The sequence below is a fragment of the Carassius carassius genome, chromosome 22 (assembly GCF_963082965.1).
Source record: "Carassius carassius chromosome 22, fCarCar2.1, whole genome shotgun sequence".
Taxonomy (NCBI): domain Eukaryota; kingdom Metazoa; phylum Chordata; class Actinopteri; order Cypriniformes; family Cyprinidae; genus Carassius; species Carassius carassius.
The window spans coordinates 21996070-22008321 of NC_081776.1; the positions used below are offsets into that span (position 1 = coordinate 21996070).

The 12252-nt window shown below is 48.9% G+C and overlaps 11 non-coding genes across 11 annotated transcripts; 6 read left to right on the forward strand and 5 right to left on the reverse strand.

Annotated features, from left to right (window-relative positions):
- Positions 1-2750: 2750 nt before the first annotated feature.
- Positions 2751-2833, reverse strand: trnal-cag (transfer RNA leucine (anticodon CAG)). The gene has a single exon. It is a non-coding gene; the product is annotated as a tRNA-Leu (tRNA).
- Positions 2834-2929: 96 nt separating this feature from the next.
- Positions 2930-3003, forward strand: trnam-cau (transfer RNA methionine (anticodon CAU)). Its single transcript has one exon. It is a non-coding gene; the product is annotated as a tRNA-Met (tRNA).
- Positions 3004-4385: 1382 nt separating this feature from the next.
- Positions 4386-4459, forward strand: trnam-cau (transfer RNA methionine (anticodon CAU)). Its single transcript has one exon. It is a non-coding gene; the product is annotated as a tRNA-Met (tRNA).
- A 1204-nt stretch (positions 4460-5663) lies between these two features.
- Positions 5664-5746, reverse strand: trnal-cag (transfer RNA leucine (anticodon CAG)). The gene has a single exon. It is a non-coding gene; the product is annotated as a tRNA-Leu (tRNA).
- A 96-nt stretch (positions 5747-5842) lies between these two features.
- On the forward strand, positions 5843-5916 carry trnam-cau (transfer RNA methionine (anticodon CAU)). The gene has a single exon. It is a non-coding gene; the product is annotated as a tRNA-Met (tRNA).
- Positions 5917-7120: 1204 nt separating this feature from the next.
- trnal-cag (transfer RNA leucine (anticodon CAG)) lies at positions 7121-7203 on the reverse strand. The gene has a single exon. It is a non-coding gene; the product is annotated as a tRNA-Leu (tRNA).
- Positions 7204-7299: 96 nt separating this feature from the next.
- On the forward strand, positions 7300-7373 carry trnam-cau (transfer RNA methionine (anticodon CAU)). The gene has a single exon. It is a non-coding gene; the product is annotated as a tRNA-Met (tRNA).
- A 1204-nt stretch (positions 7374-8577) lies between these two features.
- Positions 8578-8660, reverse strand: trnal-cag (transfer RNA leucine (anticodon CAG)). The gene has a single exon. It is a non-coding gene; the product is annotated as a tRNA-Leu (tRNA).
- Positions 8661-10034: 1374 nt separating this feature from the next.
- On the reverse strand, positions 10035-10117 carry trnal-cag (transfer RNA leucine (anticodon CAG)). Its single transcript has one exon. It is a non-coding gene; the product is annotated as a tRNA-Leu (tRNA).
- A 96-nt stretch (positions 10118-10213) lies between these two features.
- Positions 10214-10287, forward strand: trnam-cau (transfer RNA methionine (anticodon CAU)). Its single transcript has one exon. It is a non-coding gene; the product is annotated as a tRNA-Met (tRNA).
- Positions 10288-11534: 1247 nt separating this feature from the next.
- On the forward strand, positions 11535-11608 carry trnam-cau (transfer RNA methionine (anticodon CAU)). Its single transcript has one exon. It is a non-coding gene; the product is annotated as a tRNA-Met (tRNA).
- The last annotated feature ends 644 nt before the right edge of the window (positions 11609-12252 follow it).

Here is a 12252-nt window from a genome sequence, read left to right on the forward strand (position 1 = left end):
AAGGCCACAGCTCCTCTTCAGGGCAGGTGAAATGATGTTTTGTGGAAAACTGTGAGGTTCCAGGTAAATTCCCTGAATCTCATCCAGCGACATTGCGTGTAGACCCGTGCCATCCTTTTATATACAATGAAGTGACAATTCTGCATTCATGCTGGCTAACACTGAATGAAGGCAGTAATAGCATCCCTCTCATATTCATGTAACACATGGCCACATCCTCCTGAGGTTTTGTGAAGTTTCAAAGGCCATATTGCTGCACTGGCCCGGTCCTGCAGATTTGCCTTATACAAAGTTCGGAAGATTAGACCCTTCCGATCAGAGCAGGCCACACAACTCCTTGTCCAAGCTCTTTGTTTTCTCCAGACTGGGCTACTGTTATGCTCCCTTGGCGGGTCTTCCGGCACGTACTATCAAGCCTCTGCAACTGATCCAGGATGCAGCAGCGAGAGTGGTCTTAAACGAGCCAAAGAAAGCCCACGTCACACCTCTCTTCATAATTTTGCACTGGCTACCAATAGCTGTTCGCATCAGATTCAAGATACTGATGTTTACCTACAAGATAACCACTGGCTCTGCAGCAATATACCTAAAGTCGCTGGTTCAGACCTATGCTTGCGTTCTGCAAGTGAACGACGCCTCGTCGTTCCAGGGACTGAGTTTGACACCCGTGGCTAAGAAAGAAAGAGTGAGGTTCTCTGTCCCCTTCCGTGTGGGTTTCCCTGTGTCTCCTGGGGGCAAAATGCCACAGCTCCTCTTCAGGGCAGGTGAAATGAGGTTTTGTGGAAAACTGTGAGCTTCCAGGTAAATTCCCTGAATCTCATCCAGCGACATTGCCTGTAGACCCGTGCCATCCTTTCATATACAATGAAGTGAAAATTCTGCATTCATGCTGGCTAACACTGCATGAAGGCAGTAATAGAATCCCTCTCATATTCATGTAACACATGGCCACGTCGTCCTGAGGTTTTGTGAAGTTTCAAAGGCCATATTGCTGCACTGGCCCAGTCCTGCAGATTTGCCTTATACAACGTTCGGGAGATTAGACCCTTCCGATCAGAGCAGGCCACACATCTCCTTGTCCAAGCTCTTTGTTTTCTCCAGACTGGGCTACTGTTATGCTCCCTTGGCGGGTCTTCCGGCACGTACTATCAAGCCTCTGCAACTGATCCAGGATGCAGCAGCAAGAGTGGTCTTCAATGAACCAAAGAAAGCCCACGTCACTCCTCTCTTCATAATTTTGCACTGGCTACCAATAGCTGTTCGCATCAGATTCAAGATACTGATGTTTGCCTACAAGATAACCACTGGCTCTGCAGCAATATACCTAAAGTCGCTGGTTCAGACCTATGCTTGCGTTCTGCAAGTGAACGACGCCTCGTGGTGCCATCCCAAAGAGGCACAAAATCACTCTCAAGGACCTTTTCCTGGACTGTTCCCAGCTGGTGGATCGGCTTGCCTATCTCAATTCGAGCAGCGGAGGCTTTAACCATTTTCAAAAAGTGTGTAAAAACTCATCCTTGTCTTGAGTTCGAGCCTCACACGGGGCAGAGTGGTGCTTTTTTCTGATCACTGAGAGTGCTTAGACCAGGGGTATCAAACTAAATTCCTTTAGGGCCCGAGCCCTGTAGAGAGTTGTTCCAACCCTTCTCAAACACACAAGGCATGTAGTTTTCAAATGAGCCTGAAGGCCATGATTAGTTGGATCAGGTGTGTTCAATCAGGCTTGAATCTAAACTCTGCAGGTCTCCGGCCTTCCAGGGACTGAGTTTGACTCCCGTGGCTTAGAAAGAAAGAGTGAGGTTCTCTGTCCCCTTCCGTGTGGGTTTCCCTGTGTCTCCTGGGGCAAAAGGCCACAGCTCCTCTTCAGGGCAGGTGAAATGATGTTTTGTGGAAAACTGTGAGGTTCCAGGTAAATTCCCTGAATCTCATCCAGCGACATTGCGTGTAGACCCGTGCCATCCTTTTATATACAATGAAGTGACAATTCTGCATTCATGCTGGCTAACACTGCATGAAGGCAGTAATAGAATCCCTATCATATTCATGTAACACATGGCCACGTCGTCCTGAGGTTTTGTGAAGTTTCAAAGGCCATATTGCTGCACTGGCCCAGTCCTGCAGATTTGCCTTATACAACGTTCGGGAGATTAGACCCTTCCGATCAGAGCAGGCCACACATCTCCTTGTCCAAGCTCTTTGTTTTCTCCAGACTGGGCTACTGTTATGCTCCCTTGGCGGGTCTTCCGGCACGTACTATCAAGCCTCTGCAACTGATCCAGGATGCAGCAGCGAGAGTGGTCTTCAATGAGCCAAAGAAAGCCCACGTCACTCCTCTCTTCATAATTTTGCACTGACTACCAATAGCTGTTCGCATCAGATTCAAGATACTGATGTTTGCCTACAAGATATCCACTGGCTCTGCAGCAATATACCTAAAGTCGCTGGTTCAGACCTATGCTTGCGTTCTGCAAGTGAACGACGCCTCGTGGTGCCATCCCAAAGAGGCACAAAATCACTCTCAAGGACCTTTTCCTGGACTGTTCCCAGCTGGTGGATCGGCTTGCCTATCTCAATTCAATCAGCGGAGGCTTTAACCATTTTCAAAAAGTGTCTAAAAACTCATCCTTGTCTTCAACGCCTGCCCAATGAATACTAGCATTTGCCAAATGCTGTGTTTTGTCAAAGTTAACGCCCTGCTGGCTCAACGTAGCAGAAGACTGAAGTCTCTGTCTGCAGCCAAAGGATAGATCTGTCAGAAGTGGGATTCGAACCCACGCCTCCAGGGGAGACTGCGACCTGAACGCAGTGCCTTAGACCGCTCGGCCATCCTGACACACTTGGTTGGCTAGGGATGGCCTGTTGGAGCCACACTTGAATGCACGGATCTAGAAGCTACTTATTCTCTGTTTGGGCGCCCTTTAGCCCACAAGCCTCGTTGGCGCAGTTAGGCAGCGCGTCAGTCTCATAATCTGAAGGTCGTGAGTTCGAGCCTCACACGGGGCAGAGTGGTGCTTTTTTCTGATCACTGAGAGCGCTTAGACCAGGGGTATCAAACTAAATTCCTTTAGGGCCCGAGCCCTGTAGAGTGTTCTTCCAACCCTTCTCAAACACACAAGGCATGTAGTTTTCAAATGAGCCTGAAGGCCATGATTAGCTGGATCAGGTGTGTTCAATCAGGCTTGAATCTAAACTCTGCAGGTATCCGGCCTTCCAGGGACTGAGTTTGACACCCGTGGCTTAGAAAGAAAGAGTGAGTTTCTCTGTCCCCTTCCGTGTGGGTTTCCCTGTGTCTCCTGGGGGCAAAAGGCCACAGCTCCTCTTCAGGGCAGGTGAAATTATGTTTTGTGGAAAACTGTGAGGTTCCAGGTAAATTCCCTGAATCTCATCCAGCGACATTGCGTGTAGACCCGTGCCATCCTTTTATATACAATGAAGTGAAAATTCTGCATTCATGCTGGCTAACACTGAATGAAGGCAGTAATAGCATCCCTCTCATATTCATGTAACACATGGCCACATCCTCCTGAGGTTTTGTGAAGTTTCAAAGGCCATATTGCTGCACTGGCCCGGTCCTGCAGATTTGCCTTATACAAAGTTCGGAAGATTAGACCCTTCCGATCAGAACAGGCCACACAACTCCTTGTCCAAGCTCTTTGTTTTCTCCAGACTGGGCTACTGTTATGCTCCCTTGGCGGGTCTTCCGGCACGTACTATCAAGCCTCTGCAACTGATCCAGGATGCAGCAGCGAGAGTGGTCTTAAACGAGCCAAAGAAAGCCCACGTCACACCTCTCTTCATAATTTTGCACTGGCTACCAATAGCTGTTCGCATCAGATTCAAGATACTGATGTTTGCCTACAAGATAACCACTGGCTCTGCAGCAATATACCTAAAGTCGCTGGTTCAGACCTATGCTTGCGTTCTGCAAGTGAACGACGCCTCGTGGTGCCATCCCAAAGAGGCACAAAATCACTCTCAAGGACCTTTTCCTGGACTGTTCCCAGCTGGTGGATCGGCTTGCCTATCTCAATTCAATCAGCGGAGGCTTTAACCATTTTCAAAAAGTGTCTAAAAACTCATCCTTGTCTTCAACTTCTGCCCAATGAATACTAGCATTTGCCAAATGCTGTGTTTTGTCAAAGTTAACGCCCTGCTGGCTCAACGTAGCAGAAGACTGAAGTCTCTGTCTGCAGCCAAAGGATAGATCTGTCAAAAGTGGGATTTGAACCCCTCCTCCAGGGGAGACTGCGACCTGAACGCAGCGCCTTAGACCGCTCGGCCATCCTGACACACTTGGTTGGCTAGGGATGGCCTGTTGGAGCCACACCTGAATGCACGGATCTAGAAGCTACTTATTCTCTGTTTGGGCTCCCTTTAGCCCGCAAGCCTCGTTGGCACAGTTAGGCAGCGCGTCAGTCTCATAATCTGAAGGTCGTGAGTTCGAGCCTCACATGGGGCAGAGTGGTGCTTTTTTCTGATCACTGAGAGCGCTTAGACCAGGGGTATCAAACTAAATTCCTTTAGGGCCCGAGCCCTGTAGAGTGTTCTTCCAACCCTTCTCAAACACACAAGGCATGTAGTTTTCAAATGAGCCTGAAGGCCATGATTAGTTGGATCAGGTGTGTTCAATCAGGCTTGAATCTAAATTCTGCAGGTCTCCGGCCTTCCAGGGACTGAGTTTGACACCCGTGGCTTAGAAAGAAAGAGTGAGGTTCTCTGTCCCCTTCCGTGTGGGTTTCCCTGTGTCTCCTGGGGGCAAAAGGCCACAGCTCCTCTTCAGGGAAGGTGAAATGATGTTTTGTGGAAAACTGTGAGGTTCCAGGTAAATTCCCTGAATCTCATCCAGCGACATTGCGTGTAGACCCGTGCCATCCTTTTGTACACAATGAAGTGAAAATACTGCATTCATGCTGGCTAACACTGAATGAAGGCAGTAATAGCATCCCTCTCATATTCATGTAACACATGGCCACATCCTCCTGAGGTTTTGTGAAGTTTCAATGGCCATATTGCTGCACTGGCCCGGTCCTGCAGATTTGCCTTATACAACGTTCGGAAGATTAGACCCTTCCGATCAGAGCAGGCCACACAACTCCTTGTCCAAGCTCTTTGTTTTCTCCAGACTGGGCTACTGTTATGCTCCCTTGGCAGGTCTTCCGGCACGTACTATTAAGCCTCTGCAACTGATCCAGGATGCAGCAGCGAGAGTGGTCTTAAACTTGCCAAAGAAAGCCCACGTCACACCTTTCTTCATAATTTTGCACTGGCTACCAATAGCTGTTCGCATCAGATTCATGATACTGATGTTTGCCTACAAGATAACCACTGGCTCTGCAGCAATATACCTAAAGTCGCTGGTTCAGACCTATGCTTGCGTTCTGCAAGTGAACGACGCCTCGTGGTGCCATCCCAAAGAGGCACAAAATCACTCTCAAGGACCTTTTCCTGGACTGTTCCCAGCTGGTGGATCGGCTTGCCTATCTCAATTCAATCAGCGGAGGCTTTAACCATTTTCAAAAAGTGTCTAAAAACTCATCCTTGTCTTCAACTTCTGCCCAATGAATACTAGCATTTGCCAAATGCTGTGTTTTGTCAAAGTTAACGACCTGCTGGCTCAACGTAGCAGAAGACTGAAGTCTCTGTCTGCAGCCAAAGGATAGATCTGTCAGAAGTGGGATTCGAACCCACGCCTCCAGGGGAGACTGCGACCTGAACGCAGCGCCTTAGACCGCTCGGCCATCCTGACACACTTGGTTGGTTAGGGATGGCCTGTTGGAGCCACACCTGAATGCACGGATCTAGAAGCTACTTATTCTCTGTTTGGGCGCACTTTAGCCCACAAGCCTTGTTGGCGCAGTTAGGCAGCGCGTCAGTCTCATAATCTGAAGGTCGTGAGTTCGAGCCTCACACGGGGCAGAGTGGTGCTTTTTTCTGATCACTGAGAGCGCTTAGACCAGGGGTATCAAACTAAATTCCTTTAGGGCCCTAGCCCTGTAGAGTGTTCTTCCAACCCTTCTCAAACACACAAGGCATGTAGTTTTCAAATGAGCCTGAAGGCCATGATTAGTTGGATCAGGTGTGTTCAATCAGGCTTGAATCTAAACTCTGCAGGTCTCCGGCCTTCCAGGGACTGAGTTTGACACCCGGTGCTTAGAAAGAAAGAGTGAGGTTCTCTGTCCCCTTCCGTGTGGGTTTCCCTGTGTCTCCTGGGGGCAAAAGGCCACAGCTCCTCTTCAGGGAAGATGAAATGATGTTTTGTGGAAAACTGTGAGGTTCCAGGTAAATTCCCTGAATCTCATCCAGCGACATTGCGTGTAGACCCGTGCCATCCTTTTGTACACAATGAAGTGAAAATACTGCATTCATGCTGGCTAACACTGAATGAAGGCAGTAATAGCATCCCTCTCATATTCATGTAACACATGGCCACATCCTCCTGAGGTTTTGTGAAGTTTCAATGGCCATATTGCTGCACTGGCCCGGTCCTGCAGATTTGCCTTATACAAAGTTCGGAAGATTAGACCCTTCCGATCAGAGCAGGCCACACAACTCCTTGTCCAAGCTCTTTGTTTTCTCCAGACTGGGCTACTGTTATGCTCCCTTGGCGGGTCTTCCGGCACGTACTATCAAGCCTCTGCAACTGATCCAGGATGCAGCAGCGAGAGTGGTCTTAAACGAGCCAAAGAAAGCCCACGTCACACCTTTCTTCATAATTTTGCACTGGCTACCAATAGCTGTTCACATCAGATTCAAGATACTGATGTTTGCCTACAAGATAACCACTGGCTCTGCAGCAATATACCTAAAGTCGCTGGTTCAGACCTATGCTTGCGTTCTGCAAGTGAACGACGCCTCGTGGTGCCATCCCAAAGAGGCACAAAATCACTCTCAAGGACCTTTTCCTGGACTGTTCCCAGCTGGTGGATCGGCTTGCCTATCTCAATTCAATCAGCGGAGGCTTTAACCATTTTCAAAAAGTGTCTAAAAACTCATCCTTGTCTTCAACGCCTGCCCAATGAATACTAGCATTTGCCAAATGCTGTGTTTTGTCAAAGTTAACATCCTGCTGGCTCAACGTAGCAGAAGACTGAAGTCTCTGTCTGCAGCCAAAGGATAGATCTGTCAGAAGTGGGATTCGAACCCACGCCTCCAGGGGAGACTGCGACCTGAACGCAGCGCCTTAGACCGCTCGGCCATCCTGACACACTTGGTTGGCTAGGGATGGCCTGTTGGAGCCACACCTGAATGCACGGATCTAGAAGCTACTTATTCTCTTTTTGGGCGCACTTTAGCCCACAAGCCTTGTTGGCGCAGTTAGGCAGCGCGTCAGTCTCATAATCTGAAGGTCGTGAGTTCGAGCCTCACACGGGGCAGAGTGGTGCTTTTTTCTGATCACTGAGAGCGCTTAAACCAGGGGTATCAAACTAAATTCCTTTAGGGCCCTAGCCCTGTAGAGTGTTCTTCCAACCCTTCTCAAACACACAAGGCATGTAGTTTTCAAATGAGCCTGAAGGCCATGATTAGTTGGATCAGGTGTTTTCAATCAGGCTTGAATCTAAACTCTGCAGGTCTCCGGCCTTCCAGGGACTGAGTTTGACACCCGTGGATTAGAAAGAAAGAGTGAGGTTCTCTGTCCCCTTCCGTGTGGGTTTCCCTGTGTCTCCTGGGGGCAAAAGGCCACAGCTCCTCTTCAGGGCAGGTGAAATGATGTTTTGTGGAAAACTGTGAGGTTCCAGGTAAATTCCCTGAATCTCATCCAGCGACATTGCGTGTAGACCCGTACCATCCTTTTATATACAATGAAGTGAAAATTCTGCATTCATGCTGGCTAACACTGCATGAAGGCAGTAATAGAATCCCTCTCATATTCATGTAACACATGGCCACGTCGTCCTGAGGTTTTGTGAAGTTTCAAAGGCCATATTGCTGCACTGGCCCGGTCCTGCAGATTTGCCTTATACAACGTTCGGGAGATTAGACCCTTCCGATCAGAGCAGGCCACACAACTCCTTGTCCAAGCTCTTTGTTTTCTCCAGACTGGGCTACTGTTATGCTCCCTTGGCGGGTCTTCCGGCACGTACTATCAAGCCTCTGCAACTGATCCAGGATGCAGCAGCGAGAGTGGTCTTCAACGAGCCAAAGAAAGCCCACGTCACACCTCTCTTCATAATTTTGCACTGGCTACCAATAGCTGTTCACATCAGATTCAAGATACTGATGTTTGCCTACAAGATAACCACTGGCTCTGCAGCAATATACCTAAAGTCGCTGGTTCAGACCTATGCTTGCGTTCTGCAAGTGAACGACGCCTCGTGGTGCCATCCCAAAGAGGCACAAAATCACTCTCAAGGACCTTTTCCTGGACTGTTCCCAGCTGGTGGATCGGCTTGCCTATCTCAATTCAATCAGCGGAGGCTTTAACCATTTTCAAAAAGTGTCTAAAAACTCATCCTTGTCTTCAACTTCTGCCCAATGAATACTAGCATTTGCCAAATGCTGTGTTTTGTCAAAGTTAACGACCTGCTGGCTCAACGTAGCAGAAGACTGAAGTCTCTGTCTGCAGCCAAAGGATAGATCTGTCAGAAGTGGGATTCGAACCCACGCCTCCAGGGGAGACTGCGACCTGAACGCAGCGCCTTAGACCGCTCGGCCATCCTGACACACTTGGTTGGCTAGGGATGGCCTGTTGGAGCCACACCTGAATGCACGGATCTAGAAGCTACTTATTCTCTGTTTGGGCGCACTTTAGCCCACAAGACTTGTTGGCGCAGTTAGGCAGCGCGTCAGTCTCATAATCTGAAGGTCGTGAGTCCGAGCCTCACACGGGGCAGAGTGGTGCTTTTTTCTGATCACTGAGAGCGCTTAGACCAGGGGTATCAAACTAAATTCCTTTAGGGCCCTAGCCCTGTAGAGTGTTCTTCCAACCCTTCTGAAACACACAAGGCATGTAGTTTTCAAATGAGCCTGAAGGCCATGATTAGTTGGATCAGGTGTTTTCAATCAGGCTTGAATCTAAACTCTGCAGGTCTCCGGCCTTCCAGGGACTGAGTTTGACACCCGTGGCTTAGAAAGAAAGAGTGAGGTTCTCTGTCCCCTTCCGTGTGGGTTTCCCTGTGTCTCCTGGGGGCAAAATGCCACAGCTCCTCTTTAGGGCAGGTGAAATGAGGTTTTGTGGAAAACTGTGAGGTTCCAGGTAAATTCCCTGAATCTCATCCAGCGACATTGCGTGTAGACCCGTGCCATCCTTTCATATACAATGAAGTGAAAATTCCGCATTCATGCTGGCTAACACTGCATGAAGGCAGTAATAGAATCCCTCTCATATTCATGTAACACATGGCCACATCCTCCTGAGGTTTTGTGAAGTTTCAATGGCCATATTGCTGCACTGGCCCGGTCCTGCAGATTTGCCTTATACAAAGTTCGGAAGATTAGACCCTTCCGATCAGAGCAGGCCACACAACTCCTTGTCCAAGCTCTTTGTTTTCTCCAGACTGGGCTACTGTTATGCTCCCTTGGCGGGTCTTCCGGCACGTACTATCAAGCCTCTGCAACTGATCCAGGATGCAGCAGCGAGAGTGGTCTTAAACGAGCCAAAGAAAGCCCACGTCACACCTTTCTTCATAATTTTGCACTGGCTACCAATAGCTGTTCGCATCAGATTCAAGATACTGATGTTTGCCTACAAGATAACCACTGGCTCTGCAGTAATATACCTAAAGTCGCTGGTTCAGACCTATGCTTGCATTCTGCAAGTGAACGACGCCTCGTGGTGCCATCCCAAAGAGGCACAAAATCACTCTCAAGGACCTTTTCCTGGACTGTTCCCAGCTGGTGGATTGGCTTGCCTATCTCAATTCAATCAGCGGAGGCTTTAACCATTTTCAAAAAGTGTCTAAAAACTCATCCTTGTCTTCAACGCCTGCCCAATGAATACTAGCATTTGCCAAATGCTGTGTTTTGTCAAAGTTAACGCCCTGCTGGCTCAACGTAGCAGAAGACTGAAGTCTCTGTCCTCAGCCAAAGTATAGATCTGTCAGAAGTGGGATTCGAACCCACGCCTCCAGGGGAGACTGCGACCTGAACGCAGCGCCTTAGACCGCTCGGCCATCCTGACACCCTTGATTGGCTAGGGATGGCCTGTTGGAGCCACACCTGAAAGCAAGGATCTAGAAGCTACTTATTCTCTGTTTGGGCGCCCTTTATCCCACAAGCCTCGTTGGCGCAGTTAGGCAGCGCGTCAGTCTCATAATCTGAAGGTCGTGAGTTCGAGCCTCACACGGGGCAGAGTGGTGCTTTTTTTCTGATTACTGAGAGCGCTTAGACCAGGGGTATCAAACTAAATTCCTTTAGGGCCCGAGCCCTGTAGAGTGTTGTTCCAACCCTTCTCAAACACACAAGGCATGTAGTTTTCAAATGAGCCTGAAGGCCATGATTAGTTGGATCAGGTGTGTTCAATCAGGCTTGAATCTAAACTCTGCAGGTCTCCGGCCTTCCAGGGACTGAGTTTGACACCCGTGGATTAGAAAGAAAGAGTGAGGTTCTCTGTCCCCTTCCGTGTGGGTTTCCCTGTGTCTCCTGGGGGCAAAAGGCCACAGCTCCTCTTCAGGGCAGGTGAAATGATGTTTTGTGGAAAACTGTGAGGTTCCAGGTAAATTCCCTGAATCTCATCCAGGGACATTGCGTGTAGACCCGTGCCATCCTTTTATATACAATGAAGTGAAAATTCTGCATTCATGCTGGCTAACACTGAATGAAGGCAGTAATAGCATCCCTCTCATATTCATGTAACACATGGCCACATCCTCCTGAGGTTTTGTGAAGTTTCAAAGGCCATATTGCTGCACTGGCCCAGTCCTGCAGATTTGCCTTATACAAAGTTCGGAAGATTAGACCCTTCCGATCAGAGCAGGCCACACAACTCCTTGTCCAAGCTCTTTGTTTTCTCCAGACTGGGCTACTGTTATGCTCCCTTGGCGGGTCTTCCGGCACGTACTATCAAGCCTCTGCAACTGATCCAGGATGAAGCAGCGAGAGTGGTCTTAAATGAGCCAAAGAAAGCCCACGTCACACCTCTCTTCATAATTTTGCACTGGCTACCAATAGCTGTTCGCATCAGATTCAAGATACTGATGTTTGCCTACAAGATAACCACTGGCTCTGCAGCAATATACCTAAAGTCGCTGGTTCAGACCTATGCTTGCGTTCTGCAAGTGAATGACGCCTCGTGGTGCCATCCCAAAGAGGCACAAAATCACTCTCAAGGACCTTTTCCTGGACTGTTCCCAGCTGGTGGATCGGCTTGCCTATCTCAATTCGAGCAGCGGAGGCTTTAACCATTTTCAAAAAGTGTCTAAAAACTCATCCTTGTCGAACCCACGCCTCCAGGGTAGACTGCGACCTGAACGCAGCGCCTTAGACCGCTCGGCCATCCTGACACACATGGTTGGCTAGGGATGGCCTGTTGGAGACACACCTGAATGCACGGATCTAGAAGCTACTTATTCTCTGTTTGGGCGCCCTTTAGCCCACAAGCCTTGTTGGCGCAGTTAGGCAGTGCGTCAGTCTCATAATCTGAAGGTCGTGAGTTCGAGCCTCACACGGGGCAGAGTGGTGCTTTTTTCTGATCACTGAGAGCGCTTAGACCAGGGGTATCAAACTAAATTCCTTTAGGGCCCGAGCCCTGTAGAGTGTTCTTCCAACCCTTCTCAAACACACAAGGCATGTAGTTTTCAAATGAGCCTGAAGGCCATGATTAGTTGGATCAGGTGTGTTCAATCAGGCTTGAATCTAAACTCTGCAGGTCTCCGGCCTTCCAGGGACTGAGTTTGACACCCGTGGCTAAGAAAGAAAGAGTGAGGTTCTCTGTCCCCTTCCGTGTGGGTTTCCCTGTGTCTCCTGGGGGCAAAATGCCACAGCTCCTCTTTAGGGCAGGTGAAATGAGGTTTTGTGGAAAACTGTGAGGTTCCAGGTAAATTCCCTGAATCTCATCCAGCGACATTGCGTGTAGACCCGTGCCATCCTTTCATATACAATGAAGTGAAAATTCTGCATTCATGCTGGCTAACACTGCATGAAGGCAGTAATAGAATCCCTCTCATATTCATGTAACACATGGCCACGTCGTCCTGAGGTTTTGTGAAGTTTCAAAGGCCATATTGCTGCACTGGCCCGGTCCTGCAGATTTGCCTTATACAACGTTCGGGAGATTAGACCCTTCCGATCAGAGCAGGCCACACAACTCCTTGTCCA